General features: G+C 39.2%; 1 protein-coding gene across 1 annotated transcript in view; it reads right to left on the bottom strand.

The window, feature by feature from the left end:
- The window catches only part of cv-c (RhoGTPase activating protein), a 534,147-nt gene that overhangs the window by 380,118 nt on the left and 130,495 nt on the right, over positions 1-23,534 (bottom strand). The gene's annotated exons all lie outside the window — the stretch shown is intronic.

Genomic DNA, 23,534 nt, shown 5'->3' with positions numbered 1-23,534 from the left:
ATTAATTTCTGCTACATAAGTAGCCCTATGATAACATTAATAGCATTAGTTTTAACGTTTATCTTTCTGAAAGTGTGTAGATCCCAGAATAGTATGGAAGTGGGAGGGTCATTCGTCTCGACAAAGTAATCTCAGTTGTTATTAATGTTTGTTCCAAAAGAGTACTAAAAAATAAAATAAAAAATTGCGGAACATACCGAAACTCTGAAAGTGTGTTAATAAATCTAAAAAAATAAATGATTATGCAAAAATTATTTGGTAATGTAACCTGAAGGCACACACAGGCACGTACCAACTTTGACTGTGACATCCAAATAATACTCTTGATTTGATTATCAGTAGTGATTCTTCATGCATTAAGAATCTAATGAATGAATCTAATGAATCTAATGAATAAATGAACCACTAGGTGGCAGTGATCACAGTGTTCTGAAGTGGGAGTTACTCAAAGAGGTAACTACCATTAGGGGTAGCGGAAGGGGTATTGCTTTCGTAAAGGCGACTACGATGGACTGAGACAGTATTTAAATTCTATACAGTGGGATCAACTGATGATGTTACCAACAGCAAATTCAAAATCGGAAGCATTCAAAGAACTTATCTTGGAAGCTACTAGGCTTTACATACCAACTAAGAAATATTGTTCAAGGTTTAGGCCTAAATGGATGTCAGATGAACTAATGAGACATATGGCAGAAAAGAAAAATGCATGGGATGCATACAAATTAACACGTGACACAGAAGCCTATGATAGATACAAGTTGATCTGTAACCAAGTTACAAAGGAGGTTAGGCAGGCGAAGGCAGATTACGAGAAATCCTTGGCAAGGGATGCGAAGAAAAACAGCAAAGAGTTCTTTACTTATGTAAACTCTAGAAGGAAGGGGATGAATCAGATTGGTCCACTTGATATCGATGGGTCAACTGTTGATGATCCTGTTCAGGTAGCTAACAAACTAAATGAATATTTTGCATCGACATTCACACATGAGGAGTTATTCAGCGAGGGGAATGCCAGAGGTGTATTCAACTCTAGCAGTGAGCTAGATGATTTTCTAATAACTGAGAGGAAAGTGGAGGAGAAATTGTTGAGGATAAACATAAAAAAGGCACCCGGGGTGGATGGGATCTATCCAGTTATATTAAAGGAGGCAGCAAAGGAAGTAAGCAAACCCTTAGCCATAATTATGAGAGCTTCCTTGGACTCAGGGGAGGTACCCATGGACTGGAGATGTGCAAATGTGACCCCAATTCACAAAGGAGGATCAAAGGCTGACACAAGTAATTATAGACCTGTGAGTTTAACTTCTGTTCCCGGAAAATTAATGGAGGCACTGGTTAAAGAAGCACTGCAGGATCATCTAGACAAGACTTCAGTTATAGCTCGGACACAGCATGGTTTTGTTAAGGGGAAGTCTTGCCTGACCAATTTGATTGGATACTATGATGCAGTCACAAAAGAACTGGATGCAGGGAATAACTTTGATATTATATACTTGGATCTTAGAAAGGCTTTTGATACTGTTGCACATGGAAGACTGCTGCACAAATCGGAGGCAAATTGCTGCTATGGATAAAGGGGTGGTTGAGGGGAAGAAGACAGAGAGTGGTAATCAATGGACACTGCTCATCGTGGACTAATGTTATTAGTGGAGTCCCTCAGGGTTCAGTATTGGGTCCTTTATTGTTTTCTGTATTTATAAATGATATTGATGATGGTATATCAAGCTTAATGTCCAAGTTTGCAGACGATACGAAGGTTGGCAGGATTGTCAAGGACACTACTGACACTATGCTACTGCAACAGGATCTGGAAAGGTTGAGCAGATGGGCTGAGAGGTGGCAAATGAAGTTTAACATTGACAAATGTAAAGTACCACATATGGGAAACAGCAACCCCAGAGCAATGTATCAACTCTGTGGTACTACACTGACAGTGGTAGAGAATGAAAGGGACTGGGGGTGGTTGTGCAGGCAGATATGAAGTTCTCTGAGCAGTGCAGACGGGCTGCAAGAGTAGTTCGTGGTGTATTGTCAATGATATATAGGAATTTTTCTAGAGGGATAAGGAGGTGATTATTCCCTTGTATAAGGCAATGGTCAGGCCACACCTAGAGTACTGTATACAGGCCTGGAGGCCTCATTTCAAGAAGGATGTAGAGCTGCTGGAACGAGTACAGAGAAGGGCAACAAGATTAGTGAATGGAACAAAGGGGTGCTCTTACGAAGAAAGGCTTAAGTTTTGCGAAAAGTTTTACAGCGTCTGGAGACTAGGCACCAGCGAGGTGATCTGATAGAGGTGTACAAAGCCTTGAATGGTTTGAGCATGCTCAATGCTGATGGGATTCTTCCTCTTGCTCAGAATAATCACCTGAGAGGGCATAAATTCAAATTGAGGAAAGACAGATGTAGGATAGATGTGCGGAAATTTGCCTTTAGCCAGCGGGTGGTTGGTAGGTGGAACAGACTTCCATCCCTTGTCGTGGAAGTTGATAGCCTAAATAAGTTTAAGGCTCAGCTGGACAGGTATTTCGAACGAACAGAGGGGTGAAGTGGAAGTGGTTATTTTTTATTTATTTATTTTACTTTTTTTTTTTTTTTTTTTTTGGCTGATGCTGCATAAGCTTGCTTTCTTGCATCAAATGCCTCTACTAATGCTAATGCTAATTTATGTTTCACTTTGCGAATTCATTTTACTTCACTTCAATCTGAGAAAACGCTATAAATTCACATCACGAAAATATGCAAGTTTCTCTTAATCATGAGTGTTATTCCTCAAGAATAAATGCGTCAGGAAAAGTCAGTAGCGACAAAAAAAAAAAAAAAAAAAAAAAGTTTTACACCTGGGGATTACGTCAATTCGTTGTAAAGTTCGGTGTTCAAGACAATTTTGCGAAGGACATTTTGCTGTATGTGACAATTTTATGAAAGACAATTGCTGTCTACAAAAATTCGGTGAATTCTTTGAGAACTCGGAGTATGGCAAAGCAAGACAGAAAATGCAAATTTTTAACAGGACGTGCTGTAAATGGTGAATTTAGTGATCACGATATCGTCCTTGATAGAGCGTGCTGTCCATCTTCGTTTTTTTTTTATATATATATATATATATATATATATATATATATATATATATTTATTTATTTATTTAATGCACATTCTACTTTTTTTAGATCATATTAAAAAATGTGCCACGGACAGGTCAAAAGGGAACTTGTTCGCACATTACTTTCACTTCTCTAAGTTGCCTTTTTCAGAATATACACATGGGGAGAGGGGAGAGCTGGTCCAGAGACCAAAAAGTAGAGATCATCAATGGATGCCGGCTGGGTAATGCGCACCTTCTGACGTCTGGTTTGCAAGCCGCGCTAGTGTTTTTATTGAAGAAAGTTAGCAGTAAGCTAGTATCGTGGATGGGTCAAGGCGGCGTTTCCAAACTTGGGTCCGTATACCAGTTCCAGGAGGTCCGCAAAACTTTCAGAAGGTATCAAGTGATATGTGTTTATTTTCTTAAAAAATATACTGATAGAATCACAACGAATTTCATTATAGAACATTACTTATTTTCAATACGATTAGTATATATAATTGTTATACATATTTCAAATTATTCGTTCTATGTATAGCAAAATGATGATAAAAAAGTTATTATATATATATATATAATATCGGTGTAGATACACCATAGTTTACCCATAAATTTGAAATACATAGGTAGTGCACACTACATACGTAGTTCAAATTTATGGGTAAACTATGGTGTATCTACACCGATATTATATATATATATATATATATATATATATATAGAGAGAGAGAGAGAGAGAGAGAGAGAGATTGTGAGAGGTCAAAATTGGAGTTCCAGTCCCCTATATCAGGGGTGGCCATCAAGTCGATCACGACAAATTATATACTGTATATAGAAAATAGATTAGTCAAAATCTATATGTTATTATTATTATGTGCCCCACTGCATACGCTTATTACAAATCCGTTCAACCACGTGACCACTCTTGTTGCCGCGCAGCCGCTAGGCTTGTCTAGTGAAAATTCACGCAGTTACGTTATTGAGATAGAGCGTATGTGTTTATATTAATAACTGGACAGTACTTATACGTTAATTTAATATCCTTTGATTTAAAATGAATACTACGAAAAAGAGTAAAACGTATCATTTTCATCAAGAGTGGGAACTAGAATACTTTTTTGTAATGATAAAAGAAAAATGTTGTTATTAGATTTGCAATGCTTCCGTGGCTATAACCAAAAAATAAAATTTAGAAAGGCATTTCAACGCACTCCATGATAAATACCAATCGGATTTTCCGCCTAATAGTGACCTTAGAAAAAATAAATTAAAATAACTTAAATAATTAGATACCTAATTTAAAATATAAAACAGTAACTGTAGCATCATTTAAAGTGAATCATTTCTTGCAAAAAAAATGTAAACCATTTTCTGATGGTCAATTCATCAAAGACGCATTTTTAGAAAGAACAGATTCTCTTTTTGAAAATTTTAAAGAACAAAAATGAAATTAAAAGTGCTCTTCAAGATCTGCAATTATCTCGAAATACTGTGATGCGACGCATCGAAAAAATTAGTAGAAATGTGAGCGAACAATTGCAGTGAACTTTTAAATTCCTGTTTTCCGCATATCTATGTGAATTGGCCTTTTCGTATTTGAAACAAAAAAACAGACGAAGAATCGCTCTACTCTTACGGACTTGCATACAGAAGATTCCTTACGGTTGACCTTATCACAGCATATCCCCGTTTTTGAAAGCTTGGCAGATGACATTAAGGCACAAACTTCACATAAATTAAAAATACGTATGAATTTAAAATAAGAATTCTGAATTGTATTTAATTTTAAAATTTATAAACAACATTTTTCAATATGTGTTGATTAACCTTTTTAACCATGTGCAATGAAATTCTTGAGATGGTAGATCGCGGCACATTTTGAAGAAAAAAAGTCGATCGCATCACAAATTAAGTTGGCCACCCTTGCCCTATATGGAAAAATGTTCTGGCTCATAATTAACCGCCAGAACCCATGGCAGTTCTCGACGCCCCTCACAAGGCACTTAGCATGGAGGACAGTAGTTAAAAGGGTGTTTATTTTTGCACAAAACAACTAAGGTTGTGAGGAGTCCGTATATAATGGCTGTGAATTGCAAATGTTGTATTGTCTGTTTGCCTTGTTTGCTTCATAACAAACTCCAGTTACCTGGGGAGACAACCAAGCACACCCATCCATAAATATTCCTCCTATGTGATGTGATGTGATGGGATTCGAATGAAATATCGATTTTTGTTAATCTCTATGTGATACACCGAATTGTCGTAGCAACCAAATCGCAATCGCTGAACTGTCATTCACCAAATCGCAATCACTGAACTGTCATTCACCAAATCGCAACCACTGAACTGTCATGCACCGAACTATCGTACAACGTACTGACGTGGACCCGGTTCTTGAAAACTATACAGCAAGGATTGAAAGGCCTTTCGCCTTTCAGGTGAAAAAAAAGCAAAGTTAGACTGGATCGAAGTGTCTACGATTAAGTCTAACGATCACAGTGTTGTTTTTCTCACATGCAAGTTATTATAAAGTTAAACCTCCATAGCCTTGATGGTGCACATAATACCAGGCAACGAAAAGATGAGCGATTCCAAGATAGAGCGAAGTTCTCGGGGAATCTGGTGGTATGAACATCCATTTCTAGCAAGCCTGTGGGGACTTCCCTTTGTGACAACCACAACAAATGAAGATCACTATGTTCAAGGGTTGGGAGTATCATCTGATTCTAATTATAATGAATCACTTCAAAAAAAAATTAATTAACTGCATATTTCAAGATGACTGTACACTGAAAATGACCAATAATCATGAGACGCTCCTTCCTCATTTTACGAATATCATTAAAATCTAAATTTTTTTGTCAATTTTAGGATATAGATATTATTTGCTTTGAGCCAAAAGACTATTTGTAAATTTATAGATTATAGTTTATAGACGTCTAAAATTAGGCCCACTGTCAAACAGAAAAATATTAACAATCGTAAAGCAAAATATTTGGCAACGAAAACAAATTTTAAAAATATATATATATATATATCAGAAATCTTCTTACATACATGCAATATACACTACTTCTCACTGGTTCCTACACTCGGACAGAGAACGTGCATGAACCTGTGATAAGCAATGAACATATTAATATTTCCAAAAACCTTTTTTTTTTTTTTTTAAATTTAATAACCAGAAAGCTTTTTAAGGTAAAAAAGTAAACTTTCTAAATGGAAAGAGCCAATTAGACCACCATTATACCTACTATTCCTGCTCTAATTATAACAATACCTCGAATACTAATATAATAAAAACAATACTTCGAATACTAATCACTCGGTCCCATCTGGCAGTGTTCAAAACTATTGTTTCTGTCTCTCCATAATCTCTATCTTCCAATATTAAATTTCAGGTCGGCTCTTTCTAAGATTTTTTGCCGCTTTCAAATCTCTTCTTACAGTTCCTAACATTAGTTGCTACTGTAATTTTTTCAGGCCTTTTCTTCATTGCTGCATCAATTGCAATAGTGAATAACAATGAACTCTGATCTGTTACTCACCAGGCATTGAATTCCACCCCGTTCATGGTCATTAAGAAATGTCATCACCTTTAAAAAAAAATAAAGATGCTTGCAGAGTAATTAGCATTTTGATCTAAAGATTTGCGAAAATGAATACAGCTAGTCGTGCGAGTACTAAAAATATAATCAAAACTAGTTCAACTTTTTTCTTCCTAGTGCTGCAGTTTCCCATTCATGTGTACATTAGGAATTCTATGCATTTGTTAGAAGTGGCTCCATCTAGTGAATCATTGGGAGAGTCATAATGGGACAATTTTATTAAATATTAATAGCGTGGTTAATGATTAACTGATAAAGATCGCCAACATAATTGGGAATTCCCAAAGTCACAACCGATTGCTCAGCATAGTATAATAAAAAAAAATAATAATAAAAATAAACTAACAACAAGAACACCGAGGTCAAGAAACACCAAATTCGATACACTATCGCAGTACGCTTCAAGAAGTCTCGCCAGCTAACTCCACTCTGTCCCGGAAGTACTGCCTCCGCCATTGACGGGAGCGAGTCTGTATGGTAGTGAGAGGTTTCTAGTGTGTAATTTAGGGCTAAGTTTAATAGAGGGTGGGTCCCTGGGACTGTGTTCCATTCTGCTAATGACGTCGTGAAACATGAACGAGACCGGAACGGAAAGATGAAAGAGCAGTCATCAGCATAGTTTGTTCCGGGACGGACATCAAGACAGAGTTCCACCTCTAGGGGAACAATTTAGAAGGGCGGATAAATTTCGTTTTCAGGGGGCAGTAAAACAATTAGCGTTTTGTCCAAAAAATAAATATCTCAAAATATGCCTATAGAAAAGAGATGTCATCTTAATTGCGGAAGATCGGTTAAAAGCAAATGATCAATTCAAAATATTTGTATTCGACGAGAATCATTTTTCTTATATATTATTAGTCCGTCATGTAATAAATGTAATAATGAGATGTAGCTCTCAGTACAGCAACGAAATATTAATTGGCGAAAATGTATACATATTTTTAATTTTAATTTGCAGCTGCCGGTATTTATAATAGATGTTCAATGAAAGTTACATTTTTCAGTTCTTAAAGTTGTTACAGGATTGGGTAGAAATTAATGATGCCATTAAATCCCATTTTAATGGATTACTATTATTACTGATTTGTTTATTGAAATAAATTCAGCTCTGGTCATTCCAGTCAACTATAAAGGTGCGAAACCATATGCAGCCAGAAAAACTGTACGATCCGTTGTAAACTATGTCTATACAAATAACAGTCAAGACAAGATAGTTGTCCTCAATGACAATACAGTTACTCGTTTGGGCCCTCCTCAGTCGGCAGGCGGATTATCCCCCCCCCCCCCCCCGAGTTGTTCGTTACTGAGGGCTTTTTCAATAAAAATCTATCCATAAACACACATAATGTATACAAAATGTATAAAAATAAACACCCATTCTGAATTAAATAAAACTAGTTAGTTATTTAATGCCATTCACATCAATATGATACGATAAGTGATATTAAAAATTTCAATTTTTAATACTCGTATCGCTTATAAATTCTGATGCCAGTTCATTAAATAACTAGTTTTATTTAAGTAAGAGCGAGTGTATAATCTCAAACATAGTGTGAAAGTGCATTATGAATTACGGACACTTCGTTTCTAATGTACGAAGTACATTCAAAAAATTCCCAGAATTTTACTTATAAAAGCTTGAGTGAACAACTGAGCTTACTAACCTAATCACCTTCCTTCTGCGCGCGTACACACTTTCTCCATTGGTCTTACCAAAGCTTTGAAACATTCTTTCAAATCGTGTTTTTTTAGGGCAGCTTCGGCGTTTCCTTTGATGTTATTCACTATAGCGAAACGCGACCCTGACGCCCCGTTTTTAGTTTAGGGAACAGCCAGAAGTCAGACGATGCAAGGTCGGGAAAGAATAGAGAGAGCCTGCATGACAGTGATTTTTTCGCAGCCAAGAACTGCTGAACTGACAACGCCGTGTGACTGAGCGCATTGTCATGGTGCAGGATCCGCCCAACCTCCCATTTTTGAGGTCGCCTTTGCCTCACATTCTCACGCAAACGAGTTAAAACCTCAAAGTGTGTAAGCAGCAATAATGCTTCCTCCCCCTAGTCACAAATTTGTGGTGCGCTACGCCCTCATCGTCGAATAAATGACCAGCATAACTTTGACGACGGATTTTTTTGCCATTCGGATGATTCCACCTCCGTCTCGGTATGGGTCGTAGACGAACACCCAGCTCTCATCCCTAGTGACCACTTTTCTTAGGAAGCTCGGATCCTGCGTAGATTTTTCGAACAAATCACCTGCAGTGGCTTTCCTACAGTCCATTTGATCGTCCGACAGCAAGCTTGGAACAAACTCTGCACACACGCCACGCATTCCTAAATCTTGAGTCAGCTTTTGTGTGTACAGAAAGTCCAACTTCACGAGCAATCTCAACACTCACGCCTATGAATTCGCACGAGTTCCTTCACTTTCGTGACATTTTTGTCGTTTCGACATTGAAGGGCGTCCACTGAGTTCATCTTCCAGTGTTTCCTGTGCGTTTTAAAACAGATTGAACACTCGTAAAGTGCTGTTTTCTTCAAAGTATCATAAGTGGTCAAGCCAATTCTCACTTGGTATGCATGCGCACCAAAGTCAAAGCCCACGAAACCTTACAGCGCAAATCATTTAACTACCAGCGTGCGGTTCCAGGAACTGTTTGAATGTAATACCTAAACGCTATATGCACAATATACTCGTATCATGACTTTGAGTACCATAATAAATGGCGCGTTACGGCTCGAATAGTGGATGTTCCAAAAATTCAAGAATCAAGATAATAAAATGGTACAGATTAATTTAAATTCCTCTGTCAACAATCAGCAAGATAACCTTAGTAAATCTGATTTTTTTTTTTTTGTGTTTTTGTATTCTTGTGTGATGTTTAAAACAAATATGTGATTACGAGTGATTAATATTGTCTTTTGGTTTTAATATTCTCTTATCTACTGTATTACTTAATATAATTACTGTAAATCTTACTTGCTAATCCGAACTGGTTGCCAGACTAGTCAGTCATTTTGTGACACACGCAAAGGAAAAATAAAAAAGTAAATAAATAAAAACTTCCCTGTGCAAAGGAAGTTTAATGTGGTCGGAACCCATGTTTTGAAAGGTATGAATAATTTGCAGTTCTGTAAGGTGGTAGATTGATGTCTATTGGATATTCGGAATTTGCATGCCAGGATATATCAAATATTCGATTTCAGCGACACTGTTCACATTAAACTATTCATGAAAAACATTTTGTTCTGTTAATTTTGTGGAGCAATGTATTGCAAGGCCTGGCGGAATATGACCAGACAGTATTTACAATAGGACGTAAAACCAATGACTAACCGTGCCTCAAAATACAATAGTAAATTAATGCCCATGCGCTGAGGAAGTCACCACCGGACTTTATTCCCGAATCTCAGGAACTGAGCTACCAGACAAACAATTCAGGTGCCAACCTACGGACTACACTGAACAAAACGCTATCACCCAGACCTAACTTTGTGGTACTTAAACCCCTTACCAATGAAGGTCGTATGTCCAGTGAGGAGGTCAAGAAGACCATCATGGATTCCTTGACAGATGACTTAAAGAACACTAAAATCAAGTCAATTCGCAAAACGCGAAATACAGGAGTAATTATAGAAACAGCCACAAAAGAGGATGCTGAACTGATTGTTAAGAATCCTAAATTACCATCTCTGGGACTCCTGGCCGAGCCCCCTAGACAAAAGGGCCCTTGCATACTGGTACTAGATGTGGACAAGGATCTCCTTCCAGAGGAATTGCAAAGCGAAATTTTCCACAGAAACTTGAAACAGGAACTCCCAGATGAAGAACCAACTTCTCACATAATCCCTAAATTCCAAACAAAACCCAGAGCTGGGCACACCATTAACTGAGTCTTTGAGCTATCACCCAAGGCCTGGAAGATCCTCTCCCAACAAACAAGAATTTATATCAACTGGGGCAGCCACCGCTTTAGGGAGCATGTAGCCGTCCCCAAATGTTTCAGGTGCTGCCGTTTCGGCCACACCACGCACACGTGCAGGCAAAATCTGCCCACCTGTGGCCACTGTGCCGAAATGGGGCATGAATACGCTACATGTCCCAAAAAGTCTCAACCTCCCACATGTGCCAATTGCAAGGCCCTAAAGGTGCCAGCCAACCATTCGCTCCGTGACAGCAGTTGCCCAGTTTATCTCAAAGCCAGAAGTGCTCAACAATCAAGAATAGAATATGGGGAGTAACAGACCAAACCTAAATACCCACACCGTGAAAATAGCACAACATAACGCTCAGAGGGCCAAGGCTGTTGCTGCACAACTGGTCAAAAAGGCAGATGAAGAGAACTTAGATGTGCTGCTGCTTCAGGAGCCATACACTCATAACAAGGAGGTAAAAGGCTACCCCTTGAGATTTAAAGTGGTCCAGGTTGATGGTGACACACCCTGGGCCGCGATCGTCGTTCGCAATCCCGAACTGACTGTCACCAAAATCACTGATCTGTGTACTAGCTGGGCTGTGTGCGCCCATGTAATTTCACCACTGGGGAAATTCTACTTAGTTTCGATATACTGTCGACCGGGGGAAGATATTCTTCCTGCCACCCGATATCTACAGACCATCCAGCTACAAATGCCAAATGCAAAACTCATTATGGGGGCTGATGTTAACTGCAGGTCCCCAGCCTGGCACAGCCGAACTCAAAATCACAGAGGAAATAGAAATGGCCAACGTCTTGAGGACTACTTGTCTAACAGCAACCTGGTCATTCTAAACAAACCTAACTGCCAACTTTCTCCAGTACCCTGTGGGAAGCTACAATAGATATCACCTTAGCCTCAAGCTCCATTGCTCAGCACCTTGCTTCCTGGACAGTCCGTGAGGACTGGACCACCTCTGACCACAGGGTACTAACCTTCCAACTACACCGTTCACTAGTCACTCAACCAACCAACCGAACTCAACAAAGAAGATATGCCCTGAATAAGGCTGACTGGAACCTTTTTAAGGAGGAATTGACCAGTGCAGCCAGCCGCTTCAATCCTAGCGGCCTCAGCCCAGACCAGCATCAATGCGCAATTACACAGCTCGTCAGTAATGCTGCAAACAAGGCTATCAAAAAGAAGAGATTCACACCTGGTGCTGTCCCCTGGTGGTCACCTGAACTCCAGACTCTTAGACGCGAAGTCAATTACCGACGAAAACGCTATCAACGTGCAAGAAGAACATGGCCTCCAGAAGAAACAGAGGCTTTACTGCAGCAATATCGAGTGACCAGGAACCAGTATACCACAACAATAAAACAGCGCAAAAGGCGCTCATGGGAAGCCCTGGTAAGCACTGAAGGGAACGCCGATCCCTGGGGGATTGTGTACAAAGTGACCACTAACAAGCTCCCCAGAGGCGAGGTCGTATCAACCACAAAATTACCGAACGGACTGTACACCAGATCGTGGCAAGATACTATCAATATTCGGTGTGTGTGGGTCAGCAGCCTGCTGACCCACACACACCGGAACAGCTACAGCTCTGCACGGAAAATGAAACATATCACACAACTGCAATTGAAGAACCCTTCACCACAACCGAGCTCAACTTAGCTGCATCTAGAATCAGAAACAAGAAGGCTCTGGGCAGAGACATGCTCGATCCAGAAATCGTCCAGAAGGCCATTGAACTTATTCCCACTACAATACTCAACCTGTTAAACCACTGTCTCCACCAAGGATTCTTCCCCACACAATGGAGGACTGCAATCCTTAGACTTATATTGAAGAATGCAACCAAGCCACATGATCTGCCACAACCTTACCGGCCCATTGCACTGCTGCCAGTCTTCAGCAAACTTCTCGAACGGATGATCTCCCATAGAATAGAAGCCCACTACAATGACGCTGGTCTCTCCTCACCTCAGCAGTACGGTTTCCGGAAAGGACGCTCCACGATTGATGCACTGGAAACAATCATTGAAGCTGCTACCAACTGCAACTCCAAATACTTTCTATTACTCTCCTTTGACTTTGCTGGTGCCTTCGATTCCCTCTGGTGGCCCAGCGTCCTGGGCAGGCTCCGAAGAGCGCATGTCCCAGAAAACTTATATAGATGCATCAAGACCTATCTCCAGGACCGGCGAGTTGTCGTGTCTGCTCCCCACTGCAGTGTCTCCAGACCAGTCTTCAGGGGATGCCCTCAGGGATCTGTCCTGGGGCCTCTCCTCTGGAATCTGGTGCTGGATGATTTCCTGAACACCAAACTCAACAATGTACAAACCCAAGCCTATGCAGATGACCTGGTCATGCTCTTTTCTGCCAATAACAGAACCCAACTAGAAGCAACTGCCAACCAGGCCATCTCCACCCTTCAAGCTTGGGCAGAGCATAACAACCTAAAGATCTCCCCAGAGAAAACCAATTCGATCCTACTAAAAGGCACCCTTGATTTGAGAAGACCACCCCAAATCAAGGTCAATGGTGTTACAGTAAAACTAAAAACAGAGCTTAAATATCTAGGTTTGATCTTAGACAAAAACCTTTCCTTCACTCCTCATCTAGACCAACTCAGGATTAAGATCAGGAAGTATGCTGCCCAAGTCTCAAGAGTTGCCCGGAAGGACTGGGGCTTAAAGAAGAGAACGTTGTCACTCTTCTATAAGGCAGTTTTTATCCCGGTTATCACCTATGCTTCTGGAGTCTGGTACAAGAAGGCCAATACCGTAGTAAACAGATCGCGCCTAGGAACTATCCAGCGCTCTCTTCTCCTTCTGTCCTCGCGTGCCTGTCGCACTGTCAGCACCCATGCGCTCCAGGTCCTCACTGGATCTCTTCCACTGGATCTGGAGATTGTTCGTCATGGGTTGCTCTACCAAATAGCCAAAGGAAGTGCAGTTACTTGTGCAGGTTTCACCACTGACCCAGCAAATAATAGAAACGCTGAAAAGAAGAGACTTAATGAACATCTAACAGACACCTGGCAAGAAAGATGGCAGACATCAACTAAAGGCGCTGTCACCAAAAGATTCCTCCCTGATGTCAGGGCCTCCTACCCCCTCACACCTGTCTGGTTTTCACCAGGACTCTATGCTACCTACCTCCTCACTGGACATGGCTCCTTCCAGAAAAAACTTCAGAATTTCAGACTCACCCCGCTGCCACTGTGGAGAGGATCAGACGTGGGAGCACCTTGCCCACAGCTGTGAAATCTACGAGGACTTCAGGAGGATCCTAATAACAAAACTACGCTTCAACTACCAAAATCAAGAACACCTCACCCTACAGAATGAAGAAACTTACCGAGCTCTGACTCAATTTGCAATGGACTTATTTACCAGGCAGAAAGCGCTACCACCACCTTAGTATCCGAATCAATAGGTCATAACAACCATGACTGCCAATTGTTGCTACGCATCATTGAGCCATGGATGCTAACGCCTTGGACCAACTTGCACAAGACTTGACCAGCAGTGCAATAAAAGACAGGGTCCGCACATGCCTTGCCAAATTCCTCATCATTGATTTCTGGACAAACTTCTCTCGACCAGATGTGACACATCTCATCAAGAAGAGGCCTAGCATCGATCCCTGGACTTGACCATCAATCTTGGACTCCCGGTTTTGACCACCCCCACTGTTCGTTTTGATGGACTACTGGACCAGCCTTCAGTCTGGATGCGACACAGACTCACCAAATGGAGTCCCAATGACGGCACCTGAACTAGACCTTACTGAACATGACCCATCCACCATAGCAGCACTCACACTGCTGGATTTCCAGCAAGTTGTCGGCTCCAACTGACTGGCCGTGCTAGCTGTACCTACCCTGAACTTGCGGAGTATATCTCTCTCTCATTTTTTTTTTTTTTTCGGCTTCTTTCTTCTGTTTCCTGCCATCCATTCATTTACTTTCCCCCCCCCCTATATTTCTCTTACAGAATGATTTTTTTTTTTTTTTTTTTTTTTGTGGGGTGGTGGTTTTCGTCCACCCGCCACCCCACTCCTCTCTCTGGTGAGGCACTGGGCATGCCACACTGTCATCAGGGGCCATCTTCCCTATTGGCCCCTTTCTTCTGTTTCCTACCCTCCAGTCTTCTGCCTTCCTCCCTTACTTTTCTCTTGCACAACGTTTTTTTTTTTTTTTTTTTTTTTTATTTAGTTTATATATATATATTTGTGTGCGTGTGTGTGTATATACATATATTTATATATACACACACACGCATTCCCCACAGGTCTAAATCTAAAAACATCAAAATTACTGCCCGACCTATTTGGCCCTAGAACAAGTTATCAGCGAACAACCCTACGCTCTGTTAAAATTACAACCGTTGCTAAAGAAACAGCGATCATCTCAATCTCAAATCTGGTCCTAGCCACTGAAATCCCAGGAAAGTAGGTGGCAGGACCCGCCAGAGTACTCTAGCTACAGTGGTACACCCGGTCAGCCTCCCCGTGGCATGGTGTGGTAACGTCGGGTCCCACTAGGGGCTCGGCGGCTAATAGACCGGAGGAACAAAGGGCACAACACAATATACAGCACATGACCCCCACACACTTCAAATCTCTGGCCCCGATACAATGTACACCCGCGGAGATGGGAGAAATCCCAGGAGCCGTTAGACACTAACATACCTTATACCTTATAATCCAACAGCTCTATCACAGGCACGGGCAGTCCGCCCTTGCCTAGTTGTAACAACACACTGACGAGACTTTTCCCTATAGTGACTAAAGGCCCTTGGGAAGGTCCAGGACACTGTGCAGGGCGATGCAGAGACGGGGCCGTAACTTGATTAGACTGCTGACATTGCGCCATGGCGTGATGTGGAATTGCTGACACTGTGACAACGCAAGATAAAAAATATACTGGAATTGACTTCTGAAAATGTGTCGGCACGATGTGGGATTATCGTTGCTGACGCTGGCCTTGCCATTTGGCAAATGCTCACGATTGCGACAAAGAGCATTAAAAGGCCAGTCCCCACTACGAGCGCCCTACCAGATTGTCTCTGCCAAGCAGCAACTGTCTCAGGCACACTGCAGGCCCAGTCATCGCAGGGTTGGTCACCTGCCACGCATAGGGCACCCTGGCCCTATGGATTTATTCTTCTCACACAATGTGTGGTCTTCCCTCCCCCCTACTGCTCCTCTTTGGTTTCGCCTAAAGGTAGGGTCCCTAATGTGCCCCACCTCAATTTCCTCGCCCAAACTTCAATCTGGTAGATGCCTTCCCCTCCAGCTATCTACCCTGTATAATTGTAACTCTTCTCCAGTTCTTGGTTTTCGCACCCTACGCTCTTCTTCAACAAAAACTTTTGCTGTTTTCCTGGGCCCTCCCCGGGAAGCTCGGGAGACACAAGGGTTCGTCCCAGAGTGATGGGTAGGTGTTGTTCCAAGTGCCCTCTGGCTAAGAGGCCAGATGAACAAGATAACAACACAACCCATCACTAACACTACACAAACCCACACTCTGGCCTTCAATGTGTGGTTTGTTTCCACACATTGTTCACCACGCAAAGTTGATGGTCATCCCTGATGCTGCTTGTCATGTAACACCAAAGTCCATGTGGATATTGGTCTTACTGTTCCTACGTTATAGTGGATGGTTAGATGAGCTACACGATGCTCATCACGGGCTCCCGTGGTGAGCATCGTGTGACCTTTGGCTGGTTATTCGATCGCTGTTGAACTAGTCACAGTAGACTCGTGACACATTTTCTCATACAGAAGAACAGGTGCACTTTGGTTGTTTTAAAGATACTGGCACCTGCAAGTCATGCCTCAACATTCATTTCACGTTTGAAGTCGGAAAGATCTCGACGCTGACGCATTATAGCATTCCAGTCATGCAGTTTGTTTGCAAGGTTAGTGAACATAAATATTTCCAAAGGTAAACCCGACATTACTGAAACATGAAACAGACAATGATGCATAAACCACAAAATAAATGGTAAATTCTGTATTTATTTTTTGGCTCAAGCACACTGGATAGCTACAATACGATTTCCCTTTAACTAGTCAACACTACACAAAGTAAAAAAGATATACATTTTTTCTTCTAAGCGGCCAGAATAATAAAGGTAACAACCTTGTAAGTTTCCTTCTACACACAGCCTCAACAATCTACTATAAAAGAGAATACGCACGTACTCCTTTGTCTCTGGTTGTCACTGATCTTGGCTACGAACTCTCCAAAGTATTCTTGCCACCTGAGCATGACTAGGCATATTTTTCTAGGCATATATTACTTAAATATATGAGAGCTCTCTCATATATTTAAGTAATATGTTCTGTGATTCAGTTTTCATGGATTCCAAAATATTCACACTCTGGACCTCATCTATTTAAGAGAGTGGCTCAAATATTAATGGCATTTTTATTGCTGGCTTATTAAGAAACATAGGAGCACCTAGTGATATCATCGAATGGAAGGGGCATTAATTATAGATGGAAGAGCATGGCTAGTTAAAGTCCTCCGCATCATGTCTCAAAGGGAACTTACAACTACAATGCTTCTTCAAAAAAGGCATTCGGAAGTTAATGGAAAAATGACAAGCATGTTTAGATAAAAAGAAAATCATTAGCTCTAAAAGAAACAATAAGAGCATTGTTGATACTATCAATAATATTATATTAAAAAAATAATATTTGTGGGCGATGTTCCCCCTCCCCAATAATCTAGACTTTGCACCTACTGATTAATATTTATTCCAGGACTCATCTCCATAGAACCAAACTATCAGTCACTCCGCGCAGGTGATTCATACCTAATCTTTATTTTAATAAAGTGCTTTGCCATAATGAAATACAAAAATATTCCAAGAAATTACTTTACCTTAGCAGAAACTAAAGTAAGTTTCTTGGGATTATTGATAACACTGTATGTAAATCGATCAACAATATTTATTTTGTAGCCATAGTATTTTTTTTCCCCTTTCTTTTAACCAGAGCTACCTATCGTATATATTGGCATGGGAAACTTTCAAGCACTATTATCTATTCAAGCAAACTAAACTTTCATTTTCTGTCTGTCTTTATCCAAAACGTTTCGTCTATGAAATCCCCTTTGAATGATGGAAGTTAACAGCAGTACTGTAAAACAGTTGTCAGTGAAGCAACATCACTTTTAAGCAGATAAACTATTGTAAAATTCCGTTATAATGATCTTCTCGTGACCGCATGAATATTATGTTATACCGAAATTTCGTTCTAATTATTATAATTAAAATTATTTTATAAGAACCATTTATTTGTTCAAATAATTTCTGCTGCACTTTTCTCATACAGATGTAGTGATCTCAGATTTATTTTACTTAATAATAATAATAATAATAATAATAATACTTTAAAATCAGTGCAGTATTTAACCACAGAAGTAAATATGTTTGCATAAAAATCACCGCTTTGAAAACACTTTATTCATAAGAAATAGATATAGCATTGTATAAAATTTAAATTAACTATACATTCATAAATAGAACAGAGAAGATAGTAATATAAGAATTTTTTAGAATTTTAGTATTTATCGGTGAATAATTACGGTTTCGGTACAGTGAGACACCAGTGTACCTGCCTAAATGTAAAGAATCGTGAGGTAGGGTGGGCAAAAGCGTAGGAACGCTTTCTACGAATTTTTTTTTACTAGGAAAACAAAAGTATGGCTAGCATGTGGAACGGTTATGAAAATATGGCGAATTCGTAGAAAGTGAAGGACCCGCACTCCGACCAGCGCGAAGCAGCTTTAGCCGAAAGAGGGTAGAAAAACAAAATGCACTTTAGAGAATAGTAGTAATAATGAATTACAATCAATAGCATAGAAAAGACAGAAAGAATATATAAATAAAAATTAATCATAAAATAAGGCTACATATCTTTTCAAGAAGCCCCAACGTGACCACGGTTTATGGAAGCACAAAGTATTTCGATTAGCCAGATAGTTTTGTGCAAGTATCGAAGTCACTGCCACGCAGTTTAGATGTACAAAATTTGAAATAAAATAATTTAGTAAAAAATTTTGCCGAACTTTCACTAAAATGTCTGACTAACTGAATACTTTGTGCTTCCATAAACCATGGCCATGACTTTTTGATAAGATATGTACTTGGTTTATGATTATTTATTTATATATTCTTTCTATCATTTTCTATGCTATTAGTTGTAATTCATTTAACCTCATATTATTACATTAATTAACTCACTGCGCATTATTAAGGAATTATTTATTCAAAGTGATTCATGAAAAATAAAATAATAAAAGAAATATGAATCATATTTCCATGTGCGCTATTTCTGAATACCCTATCCTCGGGAGACATTTCTCGCAGATCACTCTTACAGGTTACAAAACAGTCCAATTTGGAGTTACTGCTAATAAGTTGCTTAATAATTACAATTTTTCGCTTTTTCTATCCTCCAAATTTAGGTACTCATTTAAGGCTGCAACGTTTCGCTAATAACTTTAACAAAAAAAAAAAAAAAAAAATTCAAACTTTTAGTTATGATGCATAAGTTACATATTAGTATCGAATTAAAACTAGTCTTTTATGGATATGCCTGAAACCACTAATAATATTTCACACTTTCAAAACTGCTGACGCCAGAGACAGGAACTATTACACGAAATAGTGATAGCACAATTCTTGTTGTTATTACTGGCTGATATTGAGTCAAGACTACTAATGCCATGGAGCATTAGTACTGTGTATAAAATACGAGTACAGTATTCTATATATTTTTCATTATTTAGTGTACTATGCAGTCCCAGCCAGCTTTTCCCGGCAACCTAATTACAATGCTGTACCACTGATAAATGTTGATGTACAATTATCTTAGATTCCCTCGTAGAGTGTCAATTCTTTCTCAATGTATTGTCCATATCACAATGCAATACCATGAAGTGTAGTCGATATACCTTTTTGGTAAATGAAACCCAATTTTCTGGAGGAAAAACTGTGTGCAACTCTTGTCCGTTACCGAATAACTCGGCTACCGTGAGGGGGAGGGGGAAGGGATTTCCACACTGCCCGCGCGATTATAAGTACTGTGCTTGCTGCAAGAGCGACAGCACAATCGATTACAAGTCTGTATATTAAAAACATTTTATTTGCACAAATTCGATTCCCGCAATGGAGTTTTGTTGTTAATAAAATACAAACATATATTGCATTTTCAAATTTTCCCCCCTTTTGAAGGGGGAAAACTTCCCCCTTCAAAAGGGGGTAGTTTTCTCTTCCCCCTTTGATTTCAACGTTTGTTGCTAGTTACGAGTTAACTATGTCTTTCACAAGCTACTTATTATCTAACAAATAATAAATAAGAAGAAATTTAAACTAATTTCATTTCCTGAAGCCATTCTGACAATTGAATTTCAAACCGGTAAACCCAGATGATTAGTGGATCCACTAAACAGTTCCGGGGTTGTTATAAAATTCGCGGTTTCCCCCCGTCCCCCTAGTACAATCTCGAAGATGCTGTAATCACCCTGAGCACAAATTATAAGAAGGAGGTTGAGGGGTGGTTTCTGTTCCAGCGATGTTTCATTCCTGAGGCCAGTGAACATAAGAGCACCAGTCGACAGATAACAAAGTTCGTGTGTGGGGGAGAGAAGGGGGGTTACAAGTCTGTTGTGACGCGGAAAACTCGCCTCCAGGACGCCAGCAGTGAAGCTGACAAATAAAATAGGTATTTCTGTCCGACTGATTTACAGAAATGGGTCGTTTGCAGATTACCCCCTGCGAAATAGGGAAAGTTAAAAGCGAAAAACTGTGGGAGGAAATTCTTCGAAGACATGAAAAAGTGAGAGTGGCGAAAAATGGCTTCGCAAAGAGGACACCGACATGTATGAATACAGTGCCTATTTAGTTGGTTAAATGGTGATTTACTGAAATCAAAAATGTTTAGACCCTTGAGTTTTACTTCAACTTATTGGATTTATGCCCATAATTACAAGAATATCAACATGAAAACAACAATTTAGGCTTGGATAGTGATTCAACTTGCTTTTTATTTTATAAAGCTGACCGAATCGTGCTAAACAAGTGTGTCAAAATAATATTAAGTTAAGCAAAACAATTACAGTAAACTACACATTTTTGATGGGGATTCAAAGTGCCGTTATTTCGATTTTTCCGTTATCTGGAAAGTTTCGTTTTTAATATATTTAATGCAGAAATAATGCGGCTAAATAAGAAACGGAGAGACTAAGAATGTACTTTTATTAACTGCACATAAAAAAACATAAACATGTTGACGATCCAATGTTATATTCTGCCATTAATACACCTGCTTTCGCCTCGTTCTATTTTCTTTATTATATCACATTTAGTCTGCGTGTGTAGCACAATAGTACACCGTCCTCCCCACACCGGGTGGAAAAGGCCCGGGTTCGAATCCCGTCGATGACACGAGGAACTTTTATGAGCTTTTTTTTACTCAGTGGCTGAGTTAGTCGTTCTCGGGCGTAGATAGCAAGATTTTTCCCCCAGAAACTGGGCTTTTTTCGTCCAGCAAAACAGGCAAATCGAGCAGAGAACACACGCAATTTACAGACACAATACATATGGGTATATGAATTAACTTTCCGGGTGACACTAATGTAACAGTTTGGATTATATCAATCTTGTCACTAAGCTTTGATATTGTTCTTCTTTTCTTCTCTGTATGAAGTTTATTAACTTTTTTCTTCTCTGTATGAAGTTTATTAACTTTAGGAACCACAGTGAGGGGTTTTTAATTTAAAATAAATGTAAAACAGCGGTATAATCCGTGATATCAGTACAGAATTCACTTTCAAAATGGCGAATGTAAACAAATACAGCAATCACGTAAATTGCTGTTTTCTTTTTTCGGTACTGCAAGACATCTGCGCTGTATGTAAACATCCGATCTCAATGTTACTTTATTTGGGGTGCCGTTATTTCAACAGTTTTCTGTATAACAATGCATTTTTAACATCAATAAATTTTTGTGGCACTCAGAGTGTATACATTAAGCCATTACAATTGGTAATTAACTTAAGATGTCTAAAAGATGCTGCTATTCTCTTTATTGTTTTTTTTTTTTTTCCGCACTTTGTCTGCTGCGCTTGCTACAGCTTCATTTTATAGATTATCCTTTTTCATCCCTTTAAATGTGTGTGTGTATTTAGCCTATATAACTACGATACAGGAACAAATGCAAGCTATCGAGGATTTAATAAGTACTCTTAGACTGACCATCCTGTTAGAGTGCGTCTCACTAACAAATGTCGCGTATGAATTCTTCACCTTCGTAACAGGTGCAGGTTTCATGCCACCACTTGGATCATTTTTGGCGCTGGATGCAGTTCTGATCTGAAGAGTCTTCATAAATTTCTCTCTCTCTCTCTCTCTCTCTCTCTCTCTCTCTCTCTCTATATATATATATATATATATATATATATATATATATATATATATATATATATATATATATATATATATAAGAGAGAGAGAGCACTTATTTTTAGTTTTTATATTGATGAAATCAGATCGAATCCCTCCAACGCCTTTTTCCCCCTTCCCCTTCAATGTTCAACTATATTGATTTCGTAATCAAGGAATTTTCATACAATCATTTATTGATCATTTGATTATGCACATCACAATGTAGAAACTATCATTTCATTTAATTGTTTTCAATGATTAGCGAGATATGTTTCAGCGTAATCAATGAATGTCGGCTTGAACCTTAAAGTGATGTTGGAATTGTATTCTGTTTAAGTCTTTTGCAAAGTGCGCATTCATGCACTGCAATGCTAGTATTGCTTCTAGTACTAATGTTGATTCATTCATTTAAATCAAAGGTCTATATATGGAGAGAACCTTTTCACACCATGGTGTCATTCGCAAAAACTGTAATCTGACTTTTTTGTTTCTTTTGTTGATAAAGCTCATTTGCAGTTTTATTTAGCTGCAAACCACTACCGTGTAAATTGTTTCCCATTTACACGGTGTTATTTGCTTCCTTGTTATAATGGAAAATCTTTTCTTGCTCTTTCGAGATAACAAAATATATACATATTTTTAATTCATCTACATAAGCAATGAACTGTTTACAGCTGGCGAACAGGACACCTTCACCCTTCCTGGGACTCCTCTGGTTGCTCAAAAAATCGCTGTCCTATTTAGATTATTAATGTAATTTGTTTTTTCCTGGAGACTATTAGAACAGTTGAAGTATTTCCTGTTATATGAAAGCACCCCTTTAGGTTACTGGAATTAATATATCTGGTAATTTCTAAAGGAGAATACTCCTTTGGATTACTAGACTATCATAAGCTGATTCTGCCTCCAAAAAAATAGTGACATCCATCTGCATCCAAGGTGTAATTTTCCATTAAAGATGTAACAGTCGATCTTCGTGGGACTACAGCGCTGCTTTCTAAGCTTTTTTTACGCCAACAATTATGTTCGTGAAAAATAATTCGACACCCCAACCCTTTATGTTCCTTTTGTTTAAGTTAATGGTAAATACAACGGTACTACCTTCCTTTATTTCCAACCAAAATCATGTAGAAAAGAGTAAGAAAAGGGGAGAATATGTGTAATAAACATAAGCACCGAAACAAACTAAAATCAACTACAGCAGGTATTAGCTTTCAATGAAAAGAAGGTGTCCAGAACTTGCCGGCTATCTAATATGGAGTACTGAAGAAATAAATGTCTTAAATTTTAAATGTATTACTTAACAATTATATTTTAATCAATCAATACGTACAGTGAAAGAAGATCAGAGTAAAAACGATGCAGATATGATTTCGAAATTTGGCGACACCCTTTGGAAAACGACGCGAAACCCACTTTGGAAAGCATTGGAATGCAGAGACTTTGT

Source organism: Mastigoproctus giganteus, chromosome 3, assembly GCF_048544385.1.
Source record: "Mastigoproctus giganteus isolate SK-2022 chromosome 3, ASM4854438v1, whole genome shotgun sequence".
Classification (NCBI taxonomy): domain Eukaryota; kingdom Metazoa; phylum Arthropoda; class Arachnida; order Uropygi; family Thelyphonidae; genus Mastigoproctus; species Mastigoproctus giganteus.
Note: the sequence above shows the minus strand (reverse complement) of the source record. Positions and strands in the feature narration are given on the sequence as shown.